General features: G+C 37.5%; 1 pseudogene; it reads left to right on the top strand.

The window, feature by feature from the left end:
- Window positions 1-1,628: 1,628 nt before the first annotated feature.
- Window positions 1,629-14,464, top strand: LOC102507943 (annotated as a pseudogene).
- Window positions 14,465-16,454: the final 1,990 nt, after the last annotated feature.

Raw genomic sequence — 16,454 nt, 5'->3', positions numbered from 1 at the left:
TTAAAATATCTGTAACAGTTTGGATGATGATTTCCTCAAACGGAACATACACTACACCACATTTCCTACACATAACTTGATGTCCTGAATCTTGCTTGCATGACTCACTGACTGAAGAAATTTGTAAATATGTGTCAGTCTCAGACTTAGGCATGAAATTTATGAGATTCCTTTTCTTGGTAGTTGAGATTCCATGTGACCATGAGAAATATTAGAAAGGGATGGTAGTTGAGGATTCCTTCAGCAGATCAGATGGTATTGTGTAAGGAAAAGGATGTCACAGATTTTTTTTTCATGACTTAGCATGGGTATAAGGTGGGTAGAATGAAGTTTTTCTTGTTGTACTTTTGTGTCGTATATAAGCAATTTCATTTATCCCAATGTCTTGAGGATATTCTTCTATATTTTCCCCCGGAACCTTTACTGATTTGCCTTTTCTGTTTAGGTTGATGGTCCATTTTGAATGTCTATTTCTCCTTTTAATTATGTTAATTTTTTACTTTATAAGTTTGAAATTATGTTACTAGGTGAATTCATATTTAAGCTTTTATATTTTCTGTAGAATTGACGTTTATATCATTATGATCTCTCCTTCATCTCTAATCTTGCCGTAAGGTTAATTTGTCTGATAGTAATACAGCCACTCTGGTTGACTTTGGGTTAGTGTTTGAATGTTATACCCAGTCTTTCAGTCTACATTTGTCTCTTGTAAAAAAGATTTTTGTAATGTATTTTGGTTTTTGTTTTAGAGTGTTTACATGCAATGAAATGTGAATATAGCTGAGTTTTAGTTTATTATCTAGTGTGTTTTTATTCGTTTTATATCTTGTTTCTTTATTCCTTATTTTCTTCTTTCTTTTGACATTACTCAAATATTTTTTCTATTTTTCTCACACATTAATTATTAGATATCCATTCTTGCATTATTATTAATGGCCACCCCAAAAATTTCAATATGCATCCTGACATTACTTTCTGTCTTATGTTTTGTATTTTTATCACTTTCTGAATAAAGCAAACATCTTACAACAGCTTGAATCCATTTTCCCCTTCCCATTCTTTGTGTTATCATATATTTTACTTCTTGAAAGTGTTATAAACCCCACAAGACATTACTGCTACTGCAGTTGCTGTTTAACAGTTAACAGACTTTATGTTATCTTTGTATTTATTATTTCTAGTGTCTGCCATTCCTTCATATGTTGGCATGCTCCCATCTTGGCTCATTCCCAGCCAGTCTGAAGAGCTTTCTCATAGTTCTGGGGGTGCTGGATTGCTGGCAAAAAATTCTCTCAGCTTTTGTTTGTCCAAATATGCATCTATTCCACTTTCATTTTTGAAGTATATTTTCACTGCCTTTAGAAGTCTAGGTAAACAGTTTTATTTCACAATTATAAATATATTTTTCCATTGTTTTTGACTTCTGTATTTCTTTTGAGAAGTCAGTCATAAGCCTTCCTGTTCATTCACTGTAACTTTTTTCTCTAGCAGATATGGGAGTGAAGGAGAAAATATTAATTAAGAAAATAAAAGGCGAAGTACTGTTTTATTATACTTGAGGTTATTTTTCTTCTTTAAAATATTTTATCTTGATTTTCTTGTTATTGAGAAGTTTATTAAGAGCGGGTTACTTTTTGCAGAAAAGTACTTCGGAGAAAATGCCCAGCATCTACAAATCGGTGACCATCAACACTTCCAAAGAGATGATGTGCTTCAGTGACTTCCCCATACCTGATCATTTTCCTAACTACATGCACAACTCCAAATTCATGGACTACTTCAGGAATGTATGCCAGACACTTTGGCCTCTTGAAATACATTCGTTTCAAGGTACAATATAAATGAAATACTGCATTGTGGGGCGGGGGAGGTGCAGACACACTCGTGCACACACAAGAGTTATCCCTTGGCACCCTCTAGTATGAACAGAGGAAAAGATCACTAGCGGGCTTCCACCCTGGAAAGCCATCACTTACAACAAAGTAATGTTTTGAAGATTACATTTAAATATGAGGTTGGAGAGTTTTGCACCGTTCTGATCAAATACCTTCGTGTGGTGTGGTAAGGGTCCTCTCTATTAGCCTTAAATTAAAAATATTTAAGGACTTACAATAATGGCAGTAGTAATTGAGCAAAATTATATAGAATCAGGGTCATGTAAATAACATAAAGAAGACTTCTTCAGATCCGTGAAGTTCCCATAATCTATCTACAACCACCACCCTCAACACACACACAAAAATCCATCCTACAGTCATAGTGGAGCATCAGCCCAACTCTGAAACTCAAAGTCAAGCCCAGGGAAACTGGGCAGGCCTGTGCTACAGCACAAAAACCATGAGGAATACTAGTTGCCCTCATTTGGAAGTCTGCCTGGAAAAGGGACATTAGTCACTTCCTTGTTTTTCCACAGTTAAATCTCAACCATTTCTATGGGAAATTAGGTTTTTGATGAAATACTCATATTATCTTGAAAATGCACTGTTTCAGTCTATTCAAGCTACTATAACAAAATACTACAGACAGAGTGGCTTATAAACAACAGAAATTTGTTTCTCACATTATTTCTGGAAGCTGGAAGTCTGAGGTCAAAGATCCAGTATGGTTGGGTGGGGACTCTCTTCCTGGTTCACACGCCCATGCCTTCTCTCTCTGACCTCCCATGGTGGGAGGGGCTAGGATGCTCTGTGGGGCCCCTTTTCTAAGAGCACTAATACCTTTCATGGGGGCTTCACCATCAGGACCTGATCACCACTCTAAAGCCCTCACCTGCTGACGCCATCACCTTTGGGGTTAAGATTTCTACATATGGATTTGGGGGGACACAACATTCAGACCATATCACACACCCACAGCAGAACCATCGTAAGAGTACCCAGGAGTGGGGACTAAATGAGCATGAATGCCTCAGATGGGTTGTGTTGTTCAGGTTTATGGAGTTTGGGGGAGGAAGAATGAACCTGACAAGAGTGACTGTGTATGATTTGTACTTGTGCCCTTGTTCTCAGACCAAAGTGCGCAGTGTGAGAAAACGTCCAGCTTTCCCCTTCAGTGGACAATGGGACGTTGTTGTGGAGGCTAATGGAAAACAGGAGGCTTTGGTCTTTGATGGGGTCTTGGTCTGCAGTGGACATCACACAGATCCCTACTTACCACTTCAGTCCTTCCCAGGTGTGTCAGAAGAATCTGTTTGGTAGAAGAGTACTTGCCCAAAAACTTACAGAGCAAAATGATTGGGCATAAAATTTGTGACTAAAATTAATGAAATGTCTCTGGTCACATTTAATGACAAACAACAAACTGTCCAACATATATGTTACTAGGACAGTATAGTCCCTTGAAATACAAAAGTAGGCAAAGACAACAATTTCTACTTTATTTACTACAGTTTCATATAGCTTATAATAAACAACAAAAAATTAGCCCACATCTAAATGGTTTTAGTTTCATGTCCATTCATTTGATCTCATTCCCTTCCAGAGAAAGTGAAATTAATAAAATTAATGACAAGTGAGACAAGCAAAATCCATAAATGTAGAAATTTGCTTCTCTACAATATGAAAGAGAGTATGGGACAAGATCTGAAAATAATATTCATTTATCATGGACTTTCACTGGTTAATAAAACCAAACTAGTAGCTTATTGCTCCCTTTGAATTATCTGTATAAATGATTCCTTTATCAAAAAAGGCTATTACTTAAAAAAAAAGACTTCCCCCCGCTAACTAAACCCTCTCCCTTTACCCCTGCTCCATTTGTCCTCCCTTTCCTTCAATTCCCATTAAAGTCAATCAAGAAATACTTGTATCAGTGACTTTCTATGATGCTTAAAAAGCCATCATAAGAAACTGTTCAGGGGTTGAGGCAAACTGAAAATTGAAGAGTCCTAGATGGAAATCAAGGGACTTAAAACTGGATTTTGGCTGTCCAACTGACTGGCTAAGTTATGTATGACAAGTACCTAATTTTTCTGTGTCTGCACACCAACAGTCACTTGTAAAATGAAAGCACTTGATCTTCGGGATGTTAAAATGTAATATATTCTGAAAATCACAATATAAAATATGACATAGTCTACAGCTTATATTATTGTTACATATTTTCATCTTCTTTGTGACTTGCTTCCTTCCTGAGAGACACTCCCTACAGAGGGACATGTGGGGTATGCATATTTGGGTAGATTTCAGTAAGGAGAAACTAAACATGTTCAGAGTGTGACAATCTCCAAGAATGGCAGACACAGAGTGGGGACTGTTCTGAAGCCCTTGGCAGAGCCAGGGACAGTATGAAGACATTAGATGCTTGAAGATCAGAGGGGATGTCAAATTGATTAAGAAAAGTCCTCTATCTCCTTATAAAGTAATAAAACAAAACAGTATCAACCAGTCTCCTGCTTCATCGTTTTGCTTAAGACTGCATGGGGCAATGTAATAATGTATAAAGTTCACTATTCGTAGTGAAATTGTTATGAAACTTTCATTTTGGGCAGGTCCAAGACAGATCTACCATTTACTATGTCACAAGATCACTAGTCTGTAACTAGTATTCATAGGTACTGATTCTGAGTTTACTCCCTCTTTCAGGCCTGTGAAATATAAAATTAAATTTTTAAGACAAAGCATGATATTCAATTTACTGACCCAGACTCAGAATCTTGCTCTTTCAAACTGTGTAGAACATTATTTCTTCTTTGTGTTGAATTAGCAATGTGAAAAGTACTCATTATAATGAGAAATTCTTTTCTCCCACCACAGGCATTGAGAAGTTTGAAGGCTGTTATTTCCACAGTCGGGAGTATAAAAGCCCTGAGGACTTTTCAGGAAAGAGGATTATAGTCGTTGGCATTGGGAATTCTGGAGTGGATATCGCAGTGGAGCTCAGCCATGTAGCAAAACAGGTTTGTTTGTTAGAAAACCACAGTGTTCACTAGTAAAAGCCTCTGCATATATGGGTGACATCCAGAATGCATGTCTGGTCTCTGAGGGACAAAAATAAGAAAACGAAATTGATGGGCCCTGGCCTCAAGATATTTAAATTCACGGGAAGCAGATGATAAATGCAAAATAAATACCTCATCTTCACAATGGAAAAGACATGTAAACAAATTACAATTAACTGAGTTAATGACGTAAAACATTAACATAGATAAAACAAAATGTTAGATAATGGAGCTGGCTTTTCTCATTACCATAGCAACATCTGGGTCCTGAAATAGACTTCAAATAGCGTTAAAGACAAGAAACTAGGAGTCCATCTGGGAGCAGTAGATTTTGGTGGTAGAATTAAAGAACAGGAAAAAGAGAAAAACCAAGGCAGATGATAAACATATGATCCTCTTTAACTAGGAGTATTGTATCTACAGTGATGGAGGAAGATTAGGAAAATATAAATTCCATTTTAGGCATATTTTATTTTTTAAAAAAGCAAGTTATCCAAGAACTTCATTTATGATTGATTATTCTTTCTTCCATGGAAAAATTAACAATACTATGATTTAGGAAGAAAATGATAGAACTTTTGAACTCAGGATTATTAACCTTAAGTAATGCAAAGCCCAACCCACTAGGATGTTCCGATATCCTGATTATGTTTACATATTTACCTTTTTTTATTATCATTTATCTTAAGTAATACTAAGTCACTCACTAAGAGTATAAAGGGTTTTAAATAAGCATTTTAAAAGGTAAATGCTTTGTAATGAACATCCATCTGATTTATCTTCTGCTTCGCAGATTTGATCAATGAGAATTGAGATTCAACATAATCACTTCAAGACTGCAAAAGCACCAGAATCAAATCAGTAATTCAGGATATTTTCTAATTGCATCAGAATGCTGAAAAGTTTACAAATATAGTGCAGAAAGATTTGAAAGGGATTCTAGTTACATTCCAGTAAGCAGTACACTAGTCCTGAATAATTTGATTGATTCAAGGTTTTAATGTACATTTTCATTTTGATGTAAACAATATAGTGGAATTATGTAGTAGTCAAGATGATAATTCACTCACTTCTAAATTTAAACTCATATATGAAGCACAGGGATCTATCAATATCCAGGGATTTTTTTTTTAATAGTAATTCAGAAACATACAGACTAGTGACTGAAGTTTTCTGTTTTTCATTCAGAAACTTGTTATCATAGAGTAGCCTTTTTCTGGAAATCAGTAGACAGCTCTGGGTGTCTGGGATAAGTCAAGGGTGATCACTGAAAAATATTTTACCTCTTACTTCTCAGTAGCCAACATTCCGTGAGCTGGGTAACTGGGTAAACTATGAATAAAAATAATCCTATATGAAGGGTTCTCCCTTCTTCTCTGGCTTGCTCTCTGTCTCCTTCAGGTATTCCTCAGTACTCAACGAGGAGCGTGGATTTTACACCATGTTTGGGATAATGGGTTTCCCATGGATAGTTCATTCTTCACCCGGTTCAATAGTTTTTACCGGAAAATAGCAACTACAGCAATAGTAAATAAATAACCACTTAGAGAAGATACTGAACTCAAGATTCAATCATGCACACTATGGCCTTCAGCCTCAGCACAGGTGACAACCAGAGTGCCTTAATGTGTGTAATTATGTGTATGTGTAAGAGTGAATTTACCTTAAAGATAATTCAGCTTCTGATTGTGGTCAATTAATCTCATGCATTTGTTAATATAAGCATATATTATAACATATATATGATATATATTACTGCACATAAATGTGAGTTTGTTTTCTGATGCTACTTAACCACTCTTATTCATTCAGCAGTCATTTCATATTCAACTACTATGTGCCAACACAAAAATAAATAACACATTGTCCCTCCTTTCAACCAGGCATGAAGTCTAGAGGAGAGAGAAAGCCATGAAAACAGGTTAGAGCAAGGAAGTGTGACTGGTGTTATAACAGATGTCAGGGTAGGGTACAATGAGGCTAAACGTAAGAATTTTAACTGAGATTGGGGTGCAAATGTCAGGTAAGACCACATGGGAGATACCTTAGGATCCCTTCCTCAGCTTGCGTACCTCTGTGACTCCAGGTCTATCCCAGGGAGGCTGCAGCTTCTGGTTAAAAGGCAAAAGACAGACGTGGGAATCAGTACCAAGCTGAGTTAACAGAAGAGAGAGAATAGAATGAAGAAAATGAGATTTTAGGAAGTAAAAGTATCAACCAAAGAATCAATCTGAGGAATAACAGTTTGGAATTATAAGCCAGTGGTTGTTTTTCTCATATGACTACTTAGTTTTCTCTAAAGGTAATTCTGAAAGAGAAATTTCTGAAATGTTTGGCAAATGAGACAAAAGAATGTGGTGATTATTGATTCATTCATTAAAAATATTTAGTGAGCATCTACTATGCTTTGGATACAGAGCAAAACTGCATTTTACCTGAAGGAGATAGATAGTAAAAAAAAAAAAAAAGAGAGAGAGAGAGAGAGAGAAGGAGAAGGAGAGGAAGAGGAGGAAAAGGAAGAGGAAGAAGAAGATTATGAGAACTCTGAAGCATCATGTGATAAAGACTAATGAGTAGGGGCAGGCAAGTAATGCAATGGAATCATCAAGAAGGTATTTCTGAAAGGTAATGTTTAAGCTAAGACTTAAAAGATAAGAAGGAGCAGCCAATGAAGAGAGTTGGGAGAAAAGGATTCAAATAGAAGGACGTGAAAGTACAAAATTATTGAACTGGGTGGGAGTTCAGTACAAATTGAGTAGCATAAAGAAAACCAGGGTGATCAGAACAAAGTCAGCGAGAAGAGAATGGTAGAAGAGGAGGCTAGAGAGGGAGGCAGGAGCCAGATCGTGTATTTCCAGGCCATGGTGCAAAGTTTGGATTTTATCCCAAGAACAGTGAGAAATAAGTATTTTAAGCATGAGAGAGTCATGATTTGATGCACATTTTTAAAGGATCACTCTGACTGCTGTTGGAGGAAAATGAAAAGCCTAGTGGTTACAGGTGGGATCAAAAGGAAAAGGAGTAGCTTAAGAGAGTGATAAATTGGCTTGGATGCCTATAATAGAACTAGAGAGGAAGTAAAGTAGACAGATTCATGATGGGCTTTGAAAATAAAACTTACAGTACTTGCTGATGGGTTGAGAATGGAAGGGGAATGAAAGAAAAGGAAGAATCAAGAACTCTCAGGTTTTTCACTTGAGCAATTGGGTTGACAATTTGGTCATTTACTGCAATTGGGATGAAAAGCAGTCCAGAGGAGGAACACGTTTGGAAGCAAAAGCTGAGAGTTCTGTTTTGCCTATGTTGAGTTTGAGATGCTTATGAGACAGTCAAATGGAGACAAATATCAAGCAAGTAGTTAACTATGTGGGACTGGAACTCAGAGAAGAGGTCTGAGTTAAGAGATATAAATCAGGAAAGATAAAAATCATTGATCGAATAACTTCTATTAGTTTCACTCAAGCACAATCTCATAACTGCAATCTATTCTTTAAAAACCTTTATTGCAAGGAAAAAGTAGACAAGAGGATTCTGCAAACAATGTACACCGCTCCCTTTCTCTTAATCCCAGCTATACCTACCTTTGTTCTCTGAGCCACAGTTGCTGGTGCCTAAGGGCAATAGGGGTCAGTTAAGGATCTGAGGTCTATGTAAGTCTTTCTCCCCCATGACCCAGGCAAGTTCCTAGAGATCAGCTTCAGAGATCTCCAAGGTAAGAACCAGAGATCATGAGGTCCTGGGCAAAACTTGGTGTGGAGCTCTTTGGTGAAAGTCAACAGCAGCCCTTCATGACGAATGCCTGGCCCTACCACCAATGATGGTTAAGAAAAAAAAAAAATGACTGAGTAGGCTGAGTCCTTCCTGAAGCCAGGAAAGTCCCCAGAGTGGGGGACACAGGTAAGTTTTCTCCAGGTACCTGAACAAGAGAAAGGCTGCTTGTTTCTATATCTTGGGCCCAAAGAGGTGGTCCTTTTCATTTTTCCAAAACAGCTGCCACAAGGGGTACTCCAATAATCAGATCTTGGCCCCAATAAGCTGCCAAAGAAAAATACTATCCCATGTAATGAAGCCAGCATCCAAAGAGAGGAAGGTGAGTCAGAAAACCAGAAAAATGGCCTAGGAAAATAGAAGAAGAAAGAGAGGCTAATTTGCATAAAAATATGAAGAGAACTTTCAGGAGACTCAGTGTGGCACAAAACATTCTTTTAAGCTTAAAAATATTATTTCTAAGCTAAAGATGACAGCAGATAGATTAAAGCAGAAAATGGTTACTGGATAGGTTAAGAGAAGTGAGAACAGATGGAGGAGACAAAATACTTAAATAAATCATAGAAAAAGTTTCAGATTGAAAAGAGACCACTGAATCCAGGTTGAATCATTAAACACACATGCACGCGCGCGCGCGCGCGCACACACACACACACACACACACACACAGAGCGTGAGGTGCATTCCATGAATATGCTTCCAACCAGAAAGAATAAGTAATCTACAAAGGAAAAATAATTAGATACTCATCAGACATTACATTTACAAGACTGGAACCTAGAATACAGTGGAACAAAATCTACAGCTTCTGAGGGAAAATGTCTTTAAACCTACGAATTCTAAATCCTGACAAGATATGAGTCATCTGTAATAAGGAGAGAAAATTACCTGAGGGTATATCTTCAACAAATAAATCAGAACAGACACCTCAACGCAGAAGAAAATGAAAAAAGGGGAAAAGATGTTAAGCAATCTGTCTATAATTAAATCCAAATAAATAAAGATGAACCATTGGGACTGTGTAACAGAACGACTAAATATAGGTTTTTTTAAACAAAGAGTGCCTAGCAAAGTAAAATTCTAATAAATGTACCAAACTGGCTCAACAAAATCAAGGAGGGAGGAGGGGAGAAAACAGGTGAGTGATGTGGCTGGAGCTGCACTTCAGAAAATTAATCCATTCGGTCATAATAAAAACCAAAGGTCAAAGATTCCTCTTAATGGTTATGAGTTTTCATGTTTTATCTTAAAGATAAATCTGTTTTTTATCATCTGTGTTACATTTTTTTTCTAATCATTTTTTTTCCATTGGTTTAACTTGTGATGCTTTTTAAAAATACAAGTGTCTTCAAGATCTTACGGTAGCTCGCAGAGAAAAAAATGTGACAATGAATATATATATGTTCATGTATAACTGAAAAATTGTGCTCTACACTGGAATTTGACACAACATTGTAAAATGATTATAAATCAATTAAAAATATTTAAAAAAATACAAGTGTCTTAAATTTTCAATACTCATATATGTTGTACTTTCTGGGTTTATTTTTTTTCATTTTTGTATATATATTTTTTGTTGAAGTATAGTCAGTTTACAATGTTGTGTCAATTTCTGGTGTACAGCATAATGCTTCAGTCATACATGACCATACATATATTTGCCTTTTTGAGTTTTAAAACTGGTTAAGAAGGTCTCCCCTGCCCCAGGATTCTCCAAGATTTACATGCAAGATTCTTACTTTTTAATTTTTTTATTCTTGTCTTTTATCAATTTAGAATTTATTTTCAACATAGTAACTGTAAAATCAGAGTCTAAATTTTATGTATAGTCTTATAGAACTCTCCCTTTACCCTCAGATGAAGCCCAAACTCAGTGGCCCTGCATTTTTATTCCCCACTCCTCCCCTTCAAGTTGCCTAAACCAAACTTAACTCTACATTAATTTTTCTATGTGTACCTCACTTTTCTATATCTGTATCTTTGTTCACTCTTTCCCCTCTACCCTATTTTCAGTTCAGATCTCCCTCTCTCTGTAACAGACCCTCCCTGTAATTTACCAAGTTGCTCCTTCTTCCTTGCAACAGAAGATGGTTGGGTCAGGGTGTTCATGTGACCCAGTTTTCTTCAAGAAGAGTAAAGGGAAGACTACTGAATGGACTTTCTGGGAAGGCTAATGTTTGCCTAGAAAAAGACTCACACTCCACCAGCGTAAATCCTTGTCCTTCCCTTTCTCCCTCCTCTCTGGAGCATGGATTCAATACCTGGAGGCAGAATTACTTAAGACAACCATTTAGTCATTAACAAGTTATTTGAATGAGTACTTGTGTAGGGTACCTGTTTTGAAATTCACAAATGTGTTTATAACAAATGTGTTACAAACCTAACTTGGAGGTTGATTTTGCCTGCAAAGGATAATAATTTGGTAAGGAAGTAAGGTGGGAAGGCTAATGGTAATAACTGTGCTTTCCAAACTGGGATCATTGTAATAGATCATTTTTTCCTCTATTTTAAGTAGTTCAAACTATTTTAACACTAAAAAAAAAAAATGACGGCACAAAATGTGAGATTACACAAATTTTTAAGATAAAATATAAGACTACAGGAAAAAAAAAAAGTAGAGCTGAGGCGGCCACTAAAGCATTCAGGGTATAAAATTTCTCTCTTGTGAGAGGCAGAAAGTTGGATAAGCACAGATTTGGGGGAGGGGATGCAAATGGCTGGCTTCAATCCCTTCTCATATGCATTACTCTTTTTGTATATTTATTTACTTGGGATTTTTTGTGTTTTTTTATCTAGACCTTTAAGTCAGCATTCAACTGTCAGTGATGACCTCCCAAATCACATAATTTCTGGAAGAGTCCAGGTGAAGCCCAACGTGAAGGAGTTTACGGAAACAGATGCCATTTTTGAAGACGGCAGCAGAGAGGAGAGTATCGATGTTGTCATCTTTCCTACAGGATACAGTTTCTCTTTTCCTTTCCTGGATGGCTTGATCGAAGTTACTAATAATAAAGTGTCCCTGTATAAACTCGTGTTCCCCCCGGACCTGGAGAAGCCAACACTGGCTGTCATTGGCCTTGTCCAGCCCCTGGGCATCATCCTGCCTATTGCAGAACTCCAGTCTCGCTGGGCTACACGAGTGATCAAAGGTACGTGAATGAGTACTGGAGCAATTCCTAACGCTTCAGGGAGAGCTACTTCTCAGTGTCTTCTTGCCCCTAGTGCTCCCCTTTCAACCCTTGGAATCCTGACAAACTCTGAATTAATTTTCTTTTCCAGGGCTGAGCCACTTACCCTCAGTGAAGACCATGATGGCAGACATTGCCCAGAGGGAGAGGGCTATGGAAAAACGGTAAACGAATAATTAGTAACAACTAGCTGGGAACCTTCACAGGGATCATGGAATTCCTAATCTGGGATCAAAATCCCTACTTCATCTCACTTTATCATGTGGGGGTTTTCCTCCACGTCCTAAGTAATTATGTATCACAAAACCAAGTATGAATCTTAGTCCCCTGACTCAGTTATGCAACAAATGATCAGATTTATTCTCTTTAAATCATATTAAATCTGAATTTCAGTCCTTACCTTCAGTCATTATTGGCATTTCTCCCAGGGTCCCACCAGAATCCGGGAAACTTATGTGATTCCCCAGAACACGGGCATAGACCTTGATTTTCACCACATCACGTTCCTTACTGGCATCTTCATTGCCTAAGTCTAAAGCATGCACTTAAAATCTGGAGGCTTTTGGCTCCCTTGCCAGGAGTAGGATGAAGGGATCTTTGCTGAAGGTGGGCTGTCCAGCTGAGATGAGCTCAGAGGCCAATCTCCCCAGGAGCCCCTCACAGCTATTCCCTCTGACCCCCTAAAACCCCCCTAGACCATTTCACACAACTCTTCTATTTCACAGTGTGTAATCTCTTCCTCTCCCCTCTTGTTTCCCTCAAAGATATTACATTTTCTCCCATGATCCTTGAACTTAAGGAAACAAAAGCTAGAAGTGGAAATATTTTGCAAGGAAGATATTTCATTGACCAAGTAATTAAAAATGTCTGAGACTAGGAAACACAAAAGGCTTGATAGAATGGTGGAGAAGAGGAATATAGTCAGAAACCATACAAATTAATATCTTAATTACCTTGCCACATCATTTTCGGATTTTAAAGACTGTAATGTGTATGCATGTGTGTCCATATAAAGAAACAAAATTCATTCTCATTAGCCCACCCCACTTTATGCTCAGTTTTTCAAAAGTTGACACACAAAGAAAACCATTGGTTGAGAAAGTATTCAAGTACCATTCTTATCAATATTTGGAAGAAGAGGTGAAATGTCTCTAATTCATTCATTAAAATTAAAATTAAAATATCTTGTGCCTATTATGGCAGGTGTACTGCTAAGCATTTCCAACATGGTAATGAAGAGTGGTATAAAATGGCGACACGATTGTTTCTTCTTCTTATGTAACAGTATCTAAAACAAGCCTACTGTTCTCAGATGCGAAGGCTACAAAATTTATGTCATGGTGAAGGTCCCACACACACCATGGAACAAATCTTCAGTTCCTGCAAGAGAGGCACCAGCTCTCCCAGACCTCTAAGATGACACTTTGTGTGCTCTTGCTTCAAGAAATATACTGTACCCTTACCCCACCTTGTGCAGGTGTGCACGGGGCTGCTGATATTCCATAAAACACATTTATGCCTATTAGAAAAAGTCACTGCTTCCTCAAGACACTTGACTTCTAGGCATGAGAAGTTAAACTGTCATACTGAAAATGAAATCTGCGATATGAGCGGGGCTTCTAGCGTTCTGCAGTCTCTGAAAGCGCGTCATGCTGAAGCATCTGGATCAAGGCAGGGCTGTCCAAACAGCTGCCATTTCCCAGCAGTGCTGCAGAGTTCCTGTGCTCTGCAGGGGCAGCTACACCCACTGCATCCCTACCCTCCTGCAGCCACCAAGCTCCTGGAGCCAGGTTCTCAATGACTGCTTGACTATCCATCCCCTGGTTGACTGCACACACACACACACACATACACACAGAGGAGGCTAGAAGTTAAGAGTTTTCCATCCCACCTACACAACACACAAGGAAGTACTCAACTGGATCGCAATCCTTCATTTACCAAATGAATATCTTAGAGGGTAGGGACTCACTGCTAAAAGCAGTCTGCAATTCAGTTACCCTGGTGCCGTCAAAAATGAAGGGACAAGAGCATGGAAACTCAGGTTCTGGGAACACTCTCCCATTTAATGGCTGAGTGGAGTTGGGTTTGTCACTTGGCTTTCTAGCTCTCAGTTTTGTCACCTCTAGGGTGAGTAGAAGTAAACTGGTGGCTTTCAGATTGTACAAAGCTCTGTCCTCCCCCTTGTTTCAGGTACGTGAAGACGCCCCGCCACACAATCCAAGTGGACCACATCGAGTACATGGATGAGATCACCGCCCTGGTGGGCGCGAAGCCCAACCTGCTACTCCTCTTTCTCTCAGACCCAAAGCTGGCCGTGGAGGTTTTCTTTGGCCCATGCACCCCGTACCAGTACCACCTGCAGGGCCCAGGAAAGTGGGCTGGGGCCCGGAGAGCCATCCTGACCCAGAGAGAATGGATTATCAAGCCCCTGAGGACTAGAATAACTAGTGAAGACAGTCCCGCATCCTCACAGCTCTCTTGGATAAAGATGGCACCAGGTGGCCTGGCACTTCTGGCTGCTGGGTTAGCATACTTTAGATATATTCATCGTGGTAAACAGAAATGAATGAACACTGAGTAGAAAAAGCATATAGTAGCTTCTACTCACCCTGGATCCTTATGTTTTAAAATTTTGTCAGTAACATATTCCAGTGTTATTTAGTACTGCTATAATTGCTATAGAAAATGTTGTCTAAAATACCGTAAGATATCACTTACATGTGGAATCTTAAAAAATACAACAAACTAGAGAATATAACAGAAAAGAGATGAACTTACAGATGTAGAGAGGGAACTAGTGGTTACCGGTGGGGAAAGGGAGAGGGGAGGGGCAAGATGGAGGTGGAGGGTTAAGAGGTACAAACTATTAGATATAAAATTAGCTACAGGGATGAATTGTACAACATGGGGAATATAGCCAATATTTTATAATAACTATAAATGGAGTATAACCTTTAAAAATTGTGAATCACTATATTGTATACCTGTAACGTATAATACTGTACATCAACTATACTTCAATTTAAAAAAATGACATTGTAAAATAAATACGTAAATAAAGTTTAAAAAAGAAAATGTTGTCTAGATACTCTTTACAAATAGATTTCTTAAAAAACATGTATTTATCATTCTTCTAGTAGTAATATGAATGCACAAGAAAAGCTTATCATTAAAAGGAATCCTGTCTAAGCCTTAAGAATGTTTTGCAACTTAAAGTGTACCTGAATTGGTTTCACAAGGCTCGATTCGCCTTATAAGAACTGATAAATAAAATTTTACTTAATCATTTTATTTTCAGTGTTACTCTTTTCTTCCTTCTGAGTAATTCTATCAAATTCTCATCCAGAATGAAAGCTGAAAAAATTTTTAATTAAGATTTTATCTTTCTATGCTTATGTTTACTGCATAGGCATAAAAAAGTCACAAGGAAAAATTAAGTCACAAGGAAAAATATTTTACACTTTCACTAGAAATGAATAATGCTTTTCTTTTAAATTGTTTTGCAAGCAACCATTTTATTTTGAAGAAACAGCTAAAGAAAAAAAGTACTATATATTTCAGACATTTCAATAAATTACTCTAAGCCTTCAATATTAAGAAATTATATTATATAAGCAGTTCTATTCTATTAGTAACTATAGTATATTAAGATGAAGTCTGTACTGATATCCAATTACCAAATCAAAAGTCCTTATAAGGGAAAGAGGGAGGCATGAGAATCAGAGGACATGTGATATAGACAGCAGAGATCGAGTGATGCTGTTGCTGGCTTTGAAGAAGTTAAGAGGGCCACGGGTCAAGGAGTGTAGACAGCCTCTAGAATCTGGAAGAAGCAAGGAAATGAATTACCTACCCTCTAAAATCTCCGGAAGGAATACAGATCAGTCAGCACCTTGGTTTTAAACCAATTGAGTTTTCTAACCTCCAGAGCTGTAAGGTAACAAATTTGTATTAGTTAAGTCATCAAATGTGTGGCAATTTGTTACAGCAGTGGTAAGAAACTAATACTGTCTAGGCATAGAAAGACATTAGTTAAAATATTATATGTGTGTGTTTATATATATATATATATAGTATATATACAAGCTGTTGATTTAAAAAACGATGCTTATGTTTATAATTATTGCACATTAGTGACTCTAAAGAATGTGCCTTAATTTTGAAAGTAAAATGCCTTAGTTCTTCAATTTTCCTTTATCCTTTCTTAATGACTTTTCTTTGCACTGGATTTTATAATCATCTTCCTGTTGGTCAGTAAAGCTCACGTTAAAGTAATACGTGTAATATTTTTACTCCAGAATTAAAAGTAGATAGCCAAATATAGTATAGCTAATTATAAAACATTTAAAAATATATATTATTTGGTTTCATCATATCGTAGGTGGATAAAGATTGGTGTTTTTTAAGGGTTAATCTACTTTTTGAATAAAGGAATGAACAACAACTTTGAGGGGGGAAAGACAGAGGCTTAGAGATGGTTAGAAAGCAGGTCTAAAGGTGGATCTTGGACCTTTCTTGCTGAATCCTGCTCCTCTACACATAGTTCATCACGCCAC

This window comes from Camelus ferus, chromosome 21 (genome assembly GCF_009834535.1).
Source record: "Camelus ferus isolate YT-003-E chromosome 21, BCGSAC_Cfer_1.0, whole genome shotgun sequence".
NCBI classification, from domain to species: Eukaryota; Metazoa; Chordata; class Mammalia; order Artiodactyla; family Camelidae; genus Camelus; species Camelus ferus.
This window is presented reverse-complemented; position numbering and strand designations above follow the sequence as displayed.